We start from the raw sequence: 16,438 nt of genomic DNA, 5'->3' as shown, positions 1-16,438 counted from the left end.
CGGTCACCCTCAGCTCACCCTGATCCCTGCCCTGTGGTTGCGTTCCCCTTTGTACCAGTCTGTTCCTGATTGAAGGGTTAAGAGGAAACTGTACCACTCTGCCCTGCCTGCATCCTCTCCTGGGCCCCCAAAATGGGCAGCAAAACCAGAAATGTCAAGGGTAGAAATTTCCAAGCTAGTGGTTACATATAATTTATAGTCTGTTGAAGAGTTTTCTAGACCTCCATATATAGGAGACTTGGCCAAGTTACCTCAAGAGAAGGCAAACCCTTATTAGAACAAGCAAAAGAATCAACTCTATTAACTAATAACGTTTCTTTACCTATCTATCTGACACCTTTCAAAATATGGTCATTAGAAAGTTTCCTTTTGCACTTGGGAATTTTGAAATCATGTTTTAAAGACCATTTTAAATTAATGCTATGAGACTGTTTTCTAACTTCATATCCCAGCACTTACCTCTGTTCAGGGAAATGTGAGAATTTCCCTTAGAAAGACAGAAATCTAATTCCCTTTTTAAAAAAAGATTTATTTGGGGCACCTGGGTGACTCAGTGGGTTAAAGCTTCTGCCTTCGGCTCGGGTGATCCCGGGGTCCTGGGATCGAGCCCCACATCGGGCTCTCTGTGAGCAGAGAGCCTGTTTCCCTTCCTCTCTCTCTGCCTGCCTCTCTGCTTAATTGTGATCTTTGTCTGTCAAATAAATAAATAAAATCTTTTAAAAAAAATTTTAAAAGATTTTATTTATTTATTTATTCATTTGAGAGCGAGAAAGAGCACGAGCTGGGGAAGGGGTGAGGGAGGGGGAGAGAATCCTCAAGCAGATTCTCTGCAGAGCATAGAGCCTGACTCACAGCTCAGTCCCAGGACCCTGAGATCACGACCTGGGCCGAAATCAAGAGTTGGATGCTGAACCAACTGAGCCACTCAGGGGCCCCCGAAATCTAATTCCTAATGCAAATTGTGTTCTTTGAAGATTTTACTTTCACCCTCTTTTGCCCTAAATCAGATTTCATTCTGCCTTCTTTCTTCATGAAATGTGGATAGATTTTACTTCTTCTTCCATGTAAATGTGGTCTGATAAATGAATAATTTTTAAAAAGTGACTTTAGTTATCGTTCCAGGACAAGTTAAATACAGAAGTGGTTTTAATTCCTTGTTTTAAACTGAATCATGGGATATTATGAAATATCTGTTCTATTAGTCATTTTCTAAAACAGCAAATGGGTTTCACTGCTGCCATTTTTAGTGTGTAGTGGGGTAAGTATGATGGTAATTTATTTTAAATGACTAAAAGGAGCCTCATGTCCAGAAAGAAGTTATAACAACTAACAGAAATACTTCCACTGCCATACACCGCTGCCTTAATCATGGGAAATGATCTCTAGCCATTTTTGTCTTAATGAAGGAAAAAAACCCCACAAGATTCCCAGAATTAAACTTCTTCACCTACATTTTTGGGAAATGTCTTTCCCCCTTACACAATATGGATTCACTTGACTGAATTTATCATTAAAGAGTAGTAGGCTAGGGGGTGCCTGGGTGGTGCAGTGGGTTAAGCCGCTGCCTTTGGCTCAGGTCATGATCTCAGGGTCCTGGGATCGAGTCCAGCATTGGGCTCTCTGCTCAGCAGGGAGCCTGCTTCCCTCTCTCTCTCTCTGCCTTCCTCTCTGCCTACTTGTGATCTCTGTTAAATAAATAAATAAAATCTTAAAAAAAAAAAAAGAGTAGTAGGCTAGAATGTAAGCACAGTTACTAGCTTAAACTTGAATCACTTGTTATGCATTCTTTTCATTCATACTAGGCATATCTAATGTAACTAGCCAAAAACTAAAAGTCTATGACCTACCCACCCCTTAATTCATTCTTTGTCTTTTTATACCACGAACACCATGTTTTATATAACATATACTTTTTTATTCTGCATGGTCACTCAGTTGTGTGTTCCTTTATTATACAACTTAGGCATTGAATGGAATGAAGTTTCTCCTAGATCCTCTCCCCAAAGCTGTTTTCTTATAGCTATTAATTATGTTGCAGATGAAAAACAATTCCTAAAATAGACTTTTCATTTTTGCTAAAATTTGTTTTTAACTTATGGGACTACATTAGAATTATTCCTAAAACAATAATTCACAAAATGTATCTTTTTATACCCAGAAAATTTCTGGGAATGTTTAGAAACATTTCCCCCTAAGTAAAATGAATTTTGGTTGTATCGTGAGGTTTTGTCAAGAAATATTTACTTTAAAATGCCCACCACTGGGTGATGATTGCCACAAGCTCTGTGCAATTGTAGGCACTTCTGTATTGTTGTCTTTAATGTCTCATGTATGTGCAAAAGAATGTCAACTCTTGTGGCTACCAGGAGAGTAACCTCCTATATGCACAGGAATCCGAGACCTTGGACAGAAGCATTCCCGTGATGTGTGCCTGTCCTAATTCACATGTGTGTTCAGAGCCATTCCTTGCTTTGAAAATGAGCCCCTCGGGAAAGAACCAGTTCTGCTGTTGGTCAGATCTCTAAGCTCTGTCTCTGCAGGACATTCATACTGAAGGTTCCAATGAAGTTTTTCTTGCTCATTTGTTTCTCTTGTATTGTTCCTCTTTGTGTTTGAAGCGATTCACTTTTTAGACGTATTTTTCATTACTTTTAAATAGAAAGTGTCTAATTTCTTAAGAACAGGTGAGCAAGATTGATTTGTTGGGGCTGTTGTTCTTAATGTTTTCTTTATCCTAACTTGTGCCTCACAGTTATTACACAACTCTTTAAACTTGAAGTTTTCTAGTTTTTTTGGAGAGGATTTGAAAATATAAATTCACAGAAGTTCAGGTCAGAAAAGACCTTAGAGTTCATCTGGGACGTCATCATAACCTTTGTTCCAGCGATGTCTGATCTGGAACAAAAAGACAATAGGGGTGGAAACTGAGTTTCTGATGAAGCAGGGGAAGGGGTGGGCGCTGCAGGTCACCCCCATTCTTTGCTCCTGCCACTGCTTCTTCCATGGCCCCTTCCTGAACCCTAAAGTGCCTGTAAAAATCACCAACTAGTTCAACCCCTTTTCCGGGGCTCGAAAGCCTTTTTTTACCATGGCATATAAAGTTCTCATCTTTTGAAGATTAACTATCGTGAATCAAGTCTGTGACGCCGTCTCAAAACACAAGCACTGTGAACAATCCACACTAGTTTAAATTATAGATATAGGTTTTATAGATAACTTCTGTGGAGGAAAATAAATATGAACAGATATTCAAATCTGAAATGATTCATCAAATGTTTTCATTAATACTCAAGGAAGTATGACACAGAAACCTGGAAGGATCATGATTGGGGCGGGGCAGGGGGCGGGGCAGGGAGGGAGGGGAAAAAAGGATTCAAAAAGATGCAGTCAGAGGGTTATAGTGCGACTGCGAGCAAGGAGGAGAGGGCTTAGGTCCTGGGTCCCTAACTGATTCAGACCAGATGGCCGTAACCCAGCCCTGCCTTTCCCAGGGCCTCTGTCCCCTTTACCATCAGTATTTTCACCCTCTATCTGGGGTCCTATGATGGCAGTGTTTCCCACAGGAGATTGCTGTATTTTATTTAGATAGGGGCCCATTGTTCTTTTCTCCCTTCCCTATCCAGTTTTTTTTCCTTTATCTCAAAGTATGTCATTTGATCTATGGGCTAAATTCAGAATGACCACAGAACTGGACTAGAGCAGGGGTTTCAGCTACCTATGTTTTAAAGCTGAAAACCCATGTTTTAAATTAAAATATGAAACTATTAAATTGAAATATAGCATGAAAATACATTTTATAAATCATAATCAAACTGTATCAAACATTCGGTTGACAACTACTAATTTTACTCAAGTAAAATTCGAACAGTTGTTAATCTCTGGGTTTTCGTCATTAATTAACATACAACACAAAAGACCCCAGTGTTTGATTTCCCTAAAACACTCTCGTATTTTTTTTATTTTATTTTTTATTTTTTTAAGATTTTATTTATTTATTTGACAGAGAGAGAGAGAGAGCACAAGCAGAGGGAGGGGCAGACAGAGGGAGAGGGAGACAGAGGAGAGGGAGAAGCAGGTTTTCTGCTGAGCAAGGAGCCTGATGCTGGGCTCCATCCCAGGACCCTGGGCTCACAACCTGAGCTTCAGCAGACACTTAACGGACTGAACCACCTAGGCACCCTAAAACACTCGAATTTTTTAAGTAATTACTCAAATAATAAAACATATGTTAAATTACTAATATATAATTTGATTGTCTAAAACTTATTGATAAGAAGGTTAAGGAAAAAATATGTTAAAAATCTATCCCAGATGCAACCAGAAATAGCAATTGACATAGGAATTAACCAATTAGAAGACTATATTCTGCAGAATAACTTGATCTTCCCAAGTATGTCCACCCCTAAAACAAACACCAAATAATATATTAATAGGAATATATTATACTTTGTGCATTATAATGAAAGCACTATCTGCAACAATACAACTTTTGTGTATAAAGATATTTTTTACAGATATTGTGATTTTCATAGTCATATTGATCTAAAAATATACAGCATTTAGTATATCTAATGGATTGATTTTATAATTAACAAAAGGTAATTTTATAAGTGAGGACACCCTGAAACCTATCCCAGCAAATGCTTTAAGGGTGGGAGACCCAGACCCAAAGAGGCGAAGTGATATTACTCTTTTATTCTAAGTTTTGATGTCTGGAGGGTGAAGTCCAAGGGCCTCTTGGACCCCATTCTACCATTTTAAGAGTTTCGGCTTTCCTTTTCCAACCCCTAATCACACCCACAGAGGCCTACCACCCACCGAGCACACTCTGGGCTACTGTATATATCTCTGGCTTAGCTTGTGTTTTACTCAGAATTTCATTCTGTGACCGCCGTGCACCCCCGTGGTGAACAACCCCCACCCCCGGGAAGGCTTCCTGAGATCTGCCCTCTTCACCAGCATTTATCCTTCTCTTCTGTGCTCTCAGCACATCCTACGTTTAACGCTGAAACACTGATCACGTAGTGTGAGAGTTTTTCACAGGTCGTCTCTCTCCCCTGTAAGACTGAACAGGTATAGGATAACTTTTGTCTTTTTAATCCCTACATCTTAGTCTGGTCTTGAATCTAGTAGACGTAGGAGATATTTTGTAAAAATTTGTTGAAGGGATGGATATGTACATGCGGAAGTCAATGAACGAGTGAATGATTTAATTAATGAACAGACAAACCAACAAAGGAGTGAACGAATAGGTCAAGTTCCTCAACCTCAACCAGAGCACTATTAATCTTGGGCAGGATAATTCTTTGCTGTGAATAAGTCTTTCCTGCGTATTGTAGGATACTCGGTGGCATCGCTGACCTCTACCCGCAGGTGCCAGTGGCAGCCCCATCACCCAAGTTGTTATGAATAAATGATTAATGTCTCCAAGGCTTCATTAAATATTCCCCAGGGGTAAAATCGCCCCTGGTGGAGAACAGCTGAAGTAGACGGAAGGCTGGCTGCATGCAAGGACTCCGGTGGAGGCCGGAGATTAGAACTCTGGTCTCCACTTCAGTCCAGAACTTTTTCCATTACGACTTAGCCCTGCTAAGACCCAAGTTCAGTTCTTAGACCTCTCATAAGAGTTTTTTATTTTTTTAAAAGACTGTATTTATTTATTCAACAGAGAGACAAAGTGAGAGAGGGAACACAAGCAGGGGGAGTGGGAGAGGGAGAAGCAGACTTCCCACTGAGCAGGGAGCCCTATGCGGGGCTCGATCCCTGGACCCTGGGATCATGACCTGAGCTGAAGGCAGCCGCTTAATGACTGAGCCCCTCATAAGACATTTGAAAACCTGACACCAATAACAGAATTTCAGAAGTATAATTTTTGGGAAAAGTATTAAAAAGCAACATTAGGAATTAGAAATTAGGAATAGATACACCTTCCTTATATCAACTAATCTGGTTGATGTTATTTTTTTTAAATAGCATTTACCTGTAGTGGATATTAGTAAATGGTACTTATTTGGTTCTGCCTACAAGTTGCCCCTACAAGGCAGAAGGTTTTCAAAAGTTTTCTAAATGCCACGTCATAGCACCATCTTGTGGATTTTAGAGGAATTCACGGATTTCAATTTAAAATGTCTAGTTACTTCTCCAGAAAAGGAGAAAGAATAGAAAAACAATAAAAGATTAGGACATTCTTTGCTTATTGAAATGTTCTACAAAACTCTGATTTAGAGACTTCCTAAAGTTTGGTTTTGACTTTGGTATTCGGCCAAGATTTCTATTTGGCTTTAGCTACAGCCTCCCTTTAGCCTTTGGAAAATCAAATAGCCACATACTTATGTCGTCATCATCACATCTCCATCATGTACAGTCAGTAAAGCAAGGGAATAATGACACCAAGGAAGACCATTCTAATGATTGGTTAACATCTGAATATTCACTTTGAATGTACAGATATAACTTGGAACTAAAATATCCTTATATGTCAGAAGTACAGGAAGAGAAAAGTGATGTAGAATTACAAAGACTATGAAAGTTAATAATGTTATATAGAAAACAAAAGAGGGGTGCCTGAGTGGCTCAGTGGGTTAAGCCTCTGCCTTCGGCTCAGGTCATGATCCCAGGGTCCTGGGATTGAGCCCCACATCCAGCTCCCTGCTTAACAGGGGAGTCTGCTTCCCCCTCTCTTCCTGCCTGCTTCTCTGCCTACCTGAGATATCTCTCACTCTCTCTCTCTCTCAAATAAGTGAGTAAATAAATACACCTTTTTAACAAAAGAAAACAAATAAGAATTTTTAAGTCTTTAAATTGAGAAATAAGGAAATAGATTGACAGAAATATGAATATTTGTGCCTGTGCCATATCAAACTTCAAAATTCCATTACTGGCACCTTTTTTAAATTGTAAAAGTGTAATTGTGATTACATTTCACATTGCTTCTTGTAACCAAGTTCATTCTATGAAGATATCTAGCTTCAGCCTCTGACAAGTGTTAATACTAAGCTGTTTGGCATTCAGCCTAAATATGTATTTATATAAATCATTCTAAATCTAAAAGGAGAGCTGGGGCGCCTGGGTGGCTCAGTGGGTTAAAGCCTCTGCCTTCGGCTCAGGTAATGATCCCAGGGTCCTGGGATCCAGCCCCACATCGAGCTCTCTGCTCGGCAGGGAGCCTGCTTCCTCCTCTCTCTCTCTCTCTTCCTGCTTGAGATCTCTGTCTGTCAAATAAACAAATAAAATCTTTAAAAAATAAATCTAAAAGGAGAGTAGAATGAAAAGAAGGTAATGTAAAACATAATAGTTTTGAAGATTTTTCTCTTTTTCAAATATGTAAGTTCTCCTTTCTGACTTGAAAGAAAATATTTAGCAAAAACTACCAGGAACACCAAATGCAAAGAACAGTGTGGGAAAAGCCTACGTGGGATTACTGAGATGGAAAAAGAATTTCCACTAATTACATCTGCAATTATATCCTAATGTTACAGACAAAATGTTCAATTGATTATAATTGTTTTTCCCATCCCAATACACAATTGCCTTCTCTCTTCTCCCTGAGAAAAAAGTGAGCATAGCTATACAGTAAAAGGTTTTGTTACCTGATCATCTGCTTTGTTCTTCAAATGGAAACACCAAGAATTGCTAGCCAGGTTCAGCTAGGGGCAATTCCATATCCAAAGTCCATTCTTCTCTAAGTTACATTTATCTTGAAAAATGGGAGAAGGCAAGAGTATCAAAAAGAGAACTTTTCCTGCAGAACTTTCATGTTAATTGTTTTGAACCCAAAGTAACTATTTTATGTTACAGTAGACTACTTTGCTTGCTTATGTCCCTTAAAATGGAGCCCCAGCAGGTGGACAATGGCCATGAACTCTAACCACCACGATGACAATAATTGTTATGGCATTTAGGTCTTTAAGTCCCACATTACCTCCGTAAGAAGATAATCAATGTTATGAGTAACACATTTTGGCTTTGAACTGCTATAGAGATGCCCCTGATTAGTAACACTGCATAATGGAAAGAACTCTGGACAGGAGATCAAGAAGCTGGTCATCAAGTGTGTAACATCGGACAAATGACTCAGGCTCTCTGCTCCTCAATTTCCATATCTGTACAATGAGGGAGTTGGACGATGGATTCTATCCTGTCCTTTCAAGCCTAATACGTTAAGTTTCTATGACGTGCCCTACTGGGTAGAAGCATAACCCCATCCTCCTGTTCCTTCTGAGCCTGGGTAACAAGGGATTAGTTGAATAGTATCGTCCTGCACAGTTTAGGAATCTAACAGGACCGTCTCTAACTTCTCCTTCTAGTGATTGGAAGTAATTTTTTTTAACTTTTCTCCATGGCATTTGTTTTCCATATATACATCTCTGCAGACAAATTTCATTTTACTTATAAATATTTCCTTCACATTTCAGAGGAGACCTCCTGATTCTACCACTCAAAAAAATCTAGTTGCCAGGTCTGTGAACTTTCTGTATTTTACAGACCACGATCACATAATGTGTAGATAGTCTATTCCTGAAGAGGGACTACAGAGCCCTTACTCCCTGAGGTGTCAGTCTGCCACAATAAAAACAAGATTGGGTCTCACCACAGGGATACTGTTGTCTTGTATATATACAATAGCCATTATAATTTTAATGATTAGGAAATCCATTTTTATCTTTATTTTCTTATTGTTCTTGTTTTGGTGTAATTCACTCTGGTTTTGTTAATCTGGTAGGATTGGGGGTGGTGGTGAGGGGGAGGGTAGGGGGCAACTATCACTTTAAATGGCTTGACCTTTCTAAACCTATCATTTTATCCTGACCTGACACAAAAACCATTCCTGTGAAGATGTGATGCTTCTCTGGAAGTTTCCCAGCTCTTTTATTGTTATTGTATTTAATGATGTCTTCCTAGAAACAAGTAAGAACCTCTGAACTTTCTCTTTAAAATGGTAACTTTACAGTAAATTTCAATATAACAGATGAATGAACTACCTTAATCCAACATTTATGTATTCCCAGTGATTCAGTTATCTCCTGTTTTCATTGCTGCAATTATCATTTCAGTATTTTATACATTTAACTCAAAGGTAAAATAAACACATTCAAGAGGAATTCGGTGGGTTTTTCTGTGCTACCTTGGCCAAACATGGTTTTGGTCGTGAAAACCCATGAGCAGTATTCACTGGAATCAAAAGTACTTGAGTCTGAGAATGAAATACACATCCACACACAAAAGCTATCCATTTGAGACCTGAGATTAGTGTAGTAACCTGGAATCTGCTGCAATAGGAAATAAGAAGGGATAACATTTCTTTAATTAAAAAATTATTTTAAGATTTATTCATTTATTTGAGAGAGAGAGAACATGAGCAGGAGGAGCAGAGGGAGAGAGGATCTCAAGCAGGTTCTGCGCTGAGCGCAGAGCCCAACGTGGGGCTCGATCTCATGACCCTGAGATCACGACCTGAGATCACAACCTAAGCCGAAAGCAACAGTCAGATGCTTAACTGATTGCACCATCCAGGGGCCCCAAAAGGATAACATTTTTTCCTAATGCTAACTTCTTACCCTGCACTATCTCTCTCCTACTGAAATAATACACTAACTTCATAGAACCAGTATCCTGAGGTGTCTGATCTTTAACAGTAGGCAATAGTTGTGGCAAAGGTAATGACCTAATTAATCTCAAAGTTAGGCATGGTTTTAAATTTGAGCTATAGACACACCATAATGAACAGTGTTGGGGTAACCAACATAACTCTTATTATTATCTTTTTTTTATACTGAACATGGAATTATATTCTCAAGTATTCTGGCAAAAATAATCAGTCAAAATATTTTTGGTAAATGAACTTCTGACCATTTCTATCTCTTTATTAATACCATAACATGGACCCAGCTATTTTAGTATTTTATAGCATTTACTAATGACAAATTTATTTCTATTTAATATTTAAAGAGAAGATTTTCACAAGTTTTTTCTCTTCAAGTTATCTTATACACATGTTATTTTTATCTTATTTACAAATTAAGCACATTTAAATTACTAATCTACTTTTAAATTTTAAATGAGAAATGCTTTTAAAAAAAGCAACAGGAATTAGACGTCGAATGCCCAAAATATTGAAAACATAATCCCTTTAAAAATATCCACCATCTCTCTCCTCCCTCTCCTTCTAATTCAAACTAGTTAGTTTCCTTTGAAGATGTCTTTTGCCAATGTTTCTGCAAACTATTTTTGTTTGAAAATTTCAGGGTGGAATAGTTTTTTAGATGAAGGAAACTGTATTTGCAATTACAGCTTATAAAATAAAGAAAACCATAAAGTTCCTTTGGCATCAGTTTGACTCAAGGTCAAAATTAGATTTCCTCTTCCTATAATATTTGAATTATAAACCTCTCTTCTTGTAAGTAGATTTGAGCGGTCAGCTGGAAACTGCTCTATGTTGTGTGAATACTAGAGTTACGGTACAATTTGAAGTGAACAACTCACTTAACTTTGACCTTCCTCTGTTACAGGGGTGATTTTTCAATCTTAGTACCAAACATATAGAGGGTGGACTTCTATTGTACAATGATGCTATTGTATATTTTGTTTATTCAGTAACAAGATAAGGTTAAAATTTTCAGATTAACACTATTAAAGATTGGAATCATATATTTTCCCATGAGGCTATGTGGTGATAATGATGGTTAGTAGTGCCAAGGAAGGTATTGGGGTCTACTCTGCAACAGAATTATTTATTAAGTGTTAGGAGAAAATAAAAAAGTTGCTGTGGAGAGAGAATTCCTGCCCTCAAGGACCCTGTGATACTGAGCGGGGGTTTTTTTTTTAAAGCTTTCAAACCAAACATTTGCAAATCAATCTCAATGAAAATGCTCTTTGCCTAGGAAAGCATGGGGATTGGGCTAGAAAAAAACTACCTCATTTCTTCTCATCAACTCCTATCTGAATACGTCACATTACTTCTGATGGTGCCTAAGGATACACTGAGAATTCAAACTCATTTTACCTTAATTACTGAATATATATTAAACTATTTATGAAGTCACAAATCACTGAGCGGAAAAAGACCTGAAAAAATCCTCTGAAGAGGCAGGGAAAAAAACAAAAACAAAAAGTGTGTCCCTTTTTAAAGAATTAGACGTTAAGAGAAACATAAAATCATTAAAAGGTTTGCTGCCGTCTGACTATTTGTATCCCCCCAAAACTGACGTGTTGAAAACCTAATGCCCGGGCGCCTGGGTGGCTCAGTGGGTTAAGCCTCTGCCTTCGGCTCAGGTCATGATCTCAGGGTCCTGTGATAGAGCCCCACACTGGGCTCTCTGCTCAGCGGAGAGCCTGCTTCCCCCTCTCTTTCTGCTTGCTTCTCTGACCACTTGTAATCTCTCTCTCTGTCAAATAAATAAATAAATAAAAATCTTAAAAAAAAAAGAAAAGAAAGAAAGAAAGAGAAAATCTAATGCCCAAGGGGACGGTATTAGGAGGTGGAGCCTTTAGGGATGATTAGGTCATGAGGGTGCAACCCTCCTGAATGGGATTAGTGCCCTCCTAAAAGGAGACAGAGAAGCCTGCAGTCCATCACCTGAAAGGGAGCTTCCCAGAACCCAACCATGCTGCACTCTGATTTCAGACTTTCAGCCTCCAAAACTGTGAAACAAATTTCTGTTGTTTATAAGCTCCCAGTCAATGGTATTTTTTAAAAGATTTATTTATTTATTTATTTTAGAGGGAGGGAGACCTTCTTTAAGCAGGCTGCGCCGAGCACAGAGCTGGACCCAGAATTTGATCTCATGACCCCAGAGACTACAGGCTGAGCTGAGACCAAGAGTTGGCCACTTAACGGACAGCGCCACCCAGGAGCGCCTGGCATTCTTTCGCGGCAGTCTGAGTGGACTAAGAAGAGCTTATGAGGCCAGAATCTAAGATTAAGTTTATTTGATAAATAAATCTGGCTCACGCTCAAGCAATGAGAATAACATACAAGCACTATAAAGTAATGAATTCCAGCGCCTGATGAGGGGGCCACACTCAGGTCTTCTGCAAATGGGCAGCAACAGGTGGGTCTGCAAGGCTATCTTGGTACTTGGTTACCTTCCCACTAATCTCTTTGACTTCCTCAGCCCTCATCCAACTGAGTGTGAAGATGCCCTGAGGACAACATGGGCTTTGGGTCAACATAAGTCTATGCTCCCCGGCTTCCCCCTCAAGATAATTAAAAACCTGGTATCAGAGATATGGTAATGATTTCAATCATAATTTATGGCATCTAGAACTAAAAGTAATTTTTTTGTCATGATGACAAATCTTTTTAAAATTTTTCTTAATTTGGGGTGTCTGGGTGGCTCAGTGGGTTAAGCCTCTGCCTTTGGCTCAGGTCATGATCTCAGGGTCCTGGGATGGAGCCCCACATCGGGCTCTCTGCTCAGTGGGGAGCCTGCTTCCTTTCCTCTCTCTCTCTGCCTGCCTCTCTGCCTACTTGTGATCTCTCGGTCAAACAAATAAATAAAATCTTAAAAAAAATTTTTTTTTCTTTATAAGCAGGCCTTTCTAAGATTAGACTATCTACATATTGGGTAATATAAATGTTTATTATATCATGTTTAAGTGGAGGGTTGTGTGTTTGTTGACTTTTAACGTTTCCAGCACAAAAGTAGAGAAGAGTTATTATAAGGGAGACCATATACCTAGTTTCAACCACTATCATCAATGTAGTGAATTTATCTATACCTCGTCTGTTTTTCTTTCCCATCCCCGCCTTAGCCCTAAAAGTGTGATTTTATTTCATTTTAATTTTTTAAAAAGATTTCATGTATTTGAGAGAGAGAGAAAGCACATGAGCAGGGGGAGGGGCAGAGGGAGAAGCAGACTCCCAACTGAGTGTGGAGTCTGATGTGGGGCTCAATCCCAGGACCCTGAGACCATGACCTGATCCAAAGTCAGACCCTTAATGGACTGAGCCAACCAGATGCCTCATCAAAGTATGATTTTAAAGGAAAGCCCAGCTCTCACATTTCATCCATAAAGTTAAGAAGGGATTTTGATGTCAATAGATCACTGGTCTCTCCACGACTTAGAACTGCTTTGGAAAAGTTCAGTTTGCCTGAGTGGCCATTTGCTCTTAAGAATCCTTGATCCTAGCCACAGTTCTGTTTTCTCAAACATCTTCAGTGTGTGTACTTCCTACACCACTCACCGTCAGTGTATTACCTTCTGTTTACCCATGATTCTTAATGTTAATACGGCAATTTGACTTCAGAGGTATTTAAACAGATCACTACTCATCCATTTAACTAATCACTTGTCTATTCATTCAGTATTTGTTGTTCTAAGCACCAGAGGCACTGTGTTGAGCAAATTAGACAAAGAACTTGTTCTCCAAACTTATTTTCTAGAGTTTTGATAAAAAGGCAACCATTACGTGGAAGGGGACCTCTTTACATGAGCACTGATGTTCCTGATTCCACTTTCTTTTCCCTCTGGGATGCTCTTTACAGCCTCGCAACAAGTCCACACTCTTTATATAAGGGTTCACGAGTTTTGCATATGTCTGTTGCCACTACCTGCCCTCCAGATTGCTCCAGGAAGTTCTGCAAAAAATGTGAATGACCACATCTTCATCTCAAAATAAAGTATTAATGGGGAAAAAAAGTAACCCGTATCTAAAATGCATGGCTTTGAGAATGAAATTTCTAAATAATTACATGACAGCATTCAGAAAATATGTATGTTCCTACATAAAACTGTATAATTTAGAAACTATGATGTGTTATTTTAAAATGAATGACTATGCAAAGTCCGTTCCCTTAAATATCAATCTCTAATTTAAAAAACTGATGTTTAAAAGTTACGAAACTTATCACTGTTTTTTGCAACATTGAATACTATCTCATTCAAATTCCTTGAGAAAACCATCTGGAGTACTTTGAGTTTTTGTTGTTCCAAAATTGAATTTCTCTCTGGACAGGTACTTGATGGAGAAAAACTCAATTGTTTAAACACACAATATATACCTGTCATTTAAAAAAAAAAAAAAAGAAGAAGAAGAAGCAAAATAATAAGGAATCATAAAGGTTTTCTCCCTTTTTAAATTTAAATTAATCTGATTTTAGGTGTTTCTTTTATTGCTTCAGTCAACAAAAATTAAATTTTAATACGCTATAGGGCATATTCTCCCATTGCTTCCTTGCAGATTGAGAATAGAAATGGTTTCTAATTTTAAGGATGGAAAAGATTTAATAACTGGATGAATTATGTTTTTAAATTCCCATTAATTTATTTTCAAATGAGGAAAACCCACAACTCTGAGAACTGATTATTATGAGGAAGAAAAAGGCCTTAATTTGTAATTGTACCCAAATATGAAAGCCTACATTTTGTAAGCATAAAGATTACATTCTCTTCAAAAGATTTGCAAATTCTCGTAGGCACATAACTTAGAGAATGAAAAGATTGTAATTTGAAAAATTACAGATTTCATTGTTTTTTTGATGTGTGAAACCTATAAAGAAATATCAAGAGATTGTATTGCAAGACTGAAAATCCCTTGTTTAGTTTTGTTGGGGACATTGCCCTCTGTGGGTTATAACCCTGACTTAAAAGAAAAATGCAGAGTAATGCAAAAGACACTCTAATCACTGCATCTAATTACAAAGAAGAATAACACAGTAAAAAAATGTAAGTATCCTTGGGCAGGCGTGTGGTCTAGTGGTCAGAGCATGAGATTTCAAGTCGGTAGTCTAAATTTCTATTTTAAACACCACTTCTAAATTTCTCCATGACTTTGGGCATGACATGAACTTTATTTTTAAATACGAATTTGAGATTCATGCTTGATAATTATAGAGTAGTCTTTTAATCCTCTATTAGAGGTATAAATCTAACATTATAAAAAATTAACAGAGGGACAGGTGCTTTCTTGACTTCTTGGTGACAAAAAAAACCTTTCTTGAGAGAAAGTTCAGATAAATATTAATGAATTCAGAAATGTTTTCTTTGCCATTTGCCAGTAGCGTGGCTATACCCATGTGTTATTTCAAAGTTGGTTCAGGGCATTATTTAACAATGAACTCACTGATATGGTGACTAATTCTGATAGCTTTCCTCTAAATTGCTCCTTTGCTTTTGAGGAAAGAGTAGTCCTCAACGGAGCCAACGCTGCTCTTTTTATACTAATTGTTATTGTCACTCCAAGGAACTTGTACTCCACCGCGATGTGCCTGCTTTGTATTTTGTTTATGTGTAGTGTTTTTTAAGTGTTCCTCCAAGTGTAATAAGTACAGACAAATTACCATGTAAGTTTTCTTTAAACTACTGCTAGATTTCTAGGGATGAATGTAGGTAAGTGATTCGAATTCTAACATACCTCTATAAATCAATTAGCACAGTAACCTTCATGGGGAATAATTAACATTTGAATTCAAGGAATGTGACCTGACTTATAACACTGCTCCCTCCTTCCTTGCCTCCCGTCCTCCCTTCCTCTCTTTCTTTCTTTCTTTCTTTCTTCTTTCCTTTTTTCTTTCTTTCTTGCACTGAGCTTCAGTACTCTATGAATTTTTCTGAGTACTATAATATTCTTCTCTGCTTCTTAGTCCTTGGTTTCGCTAAAAAGTATGCTTTGTCATCAGGAGAATCTACCCAGTGTAATTTGCTAATAGCCAGTGTACAAATTGGAAACAATGAGCAAAATCAGGAATATCACAGGGTATTAGTACAGCCTGCAGTAAGGTTATACAACATGTGGCCAAAATCTCAACCCCAACAAGAGCCCTCAGTGTCTGATCTATTGCACATTTTCCAGGCAAAAAGTGGTTTTTAAAAGACAGCAATTTATCAAGATAATGCCTCATGAAAGGAAATGGAGACCATTATAAGGCAAAGTAAAACAGCTTAAGGACAAATCTTGTTTTATGTTTCCCTGATTAGAAATGCAGTGTCAGAATGCCTTGCTAAAGTACTTAAAGCACGATTATATGGTCCAAACCTCAGGTGAGAAATCAGTGTTAAAGGATCAAATCTTGACAGGGTCAGTTTGGTCGTCTGGCACTATGTAGGAGGAAAATTGGAACTGAGCTTTCATTAAATGTTTTCCTGGATGGGGGGTCTTCAAATGGAGTCCTTGTGTGAGGACTTGCAGTAGCTCTAATAGCTTCAGAGAATGTCTCTGGATTTTAACATTTATTTATGGTACGTAAAAAAAGAAAGAAATCCAACTTATAAAGATCATGAAATTAAAGTTATCTATTTTTAAGAACCTGAACATTTAGTAAAATGTTAGTAATTTCTATTTTAAATGCAGAAATTTAGTCCTGCATTAAGTCTGCAGAAGTCCCAATATCTTGCTTGGGCCTGTTCAGTGCATCTTGCAATAAAAAACAATAACAGGAAAGAGAGTAATTTCTTAAAAGTGGCTGCTTTAGTTATAAAACACTACATTTCCCCTTTT

The 16,438-nt window shown here is 38.0% G+C and overlaps 1 long non-coding RNA gene across 1 annotated transcript in view; it reads right to left on the bottom strand.

Moving 5' to 3' along the window:
• Positions 1–1,893: 1,893 nt before the first annotated feature.
• LOC309843437 overlaps positions 1,894–16,438 on the bottom strand; it is a 28,837-nt gene continuing 14,292 nt past the window's right edge. The window contains exons 2-3 of the long non-coding RNA XR_014300144.1: positions 7,590–7,696; positions 1,894–2,895 (exon numbers count right to left, since the gene is read on the bottom strand). This is a non-coding gene — a long non-coding RNA (uncharacterized lncRNA). The remainder of the gene's footprint in view (positions 2,896–7,589; positions 7,697–16,438) is intronic.

This window comes from Mustela nivalis, assembly GCF_964662115.1.
Source record: "Mustela nivalis genome assembly, chromosome: 11".
Classification (NCBI taxonomy): domain Eukaryota; kingdom Metazoa; phylum Chordata; class Mammalia; order Carnivora; family Mustelidae; genus Mustela; species Mustela nivalis.
The sequence above is the reverse complement of the archived record's forward strand: the minus strand, read 5'-3'. Positions and strand labels throughout refer to the sequence as shown.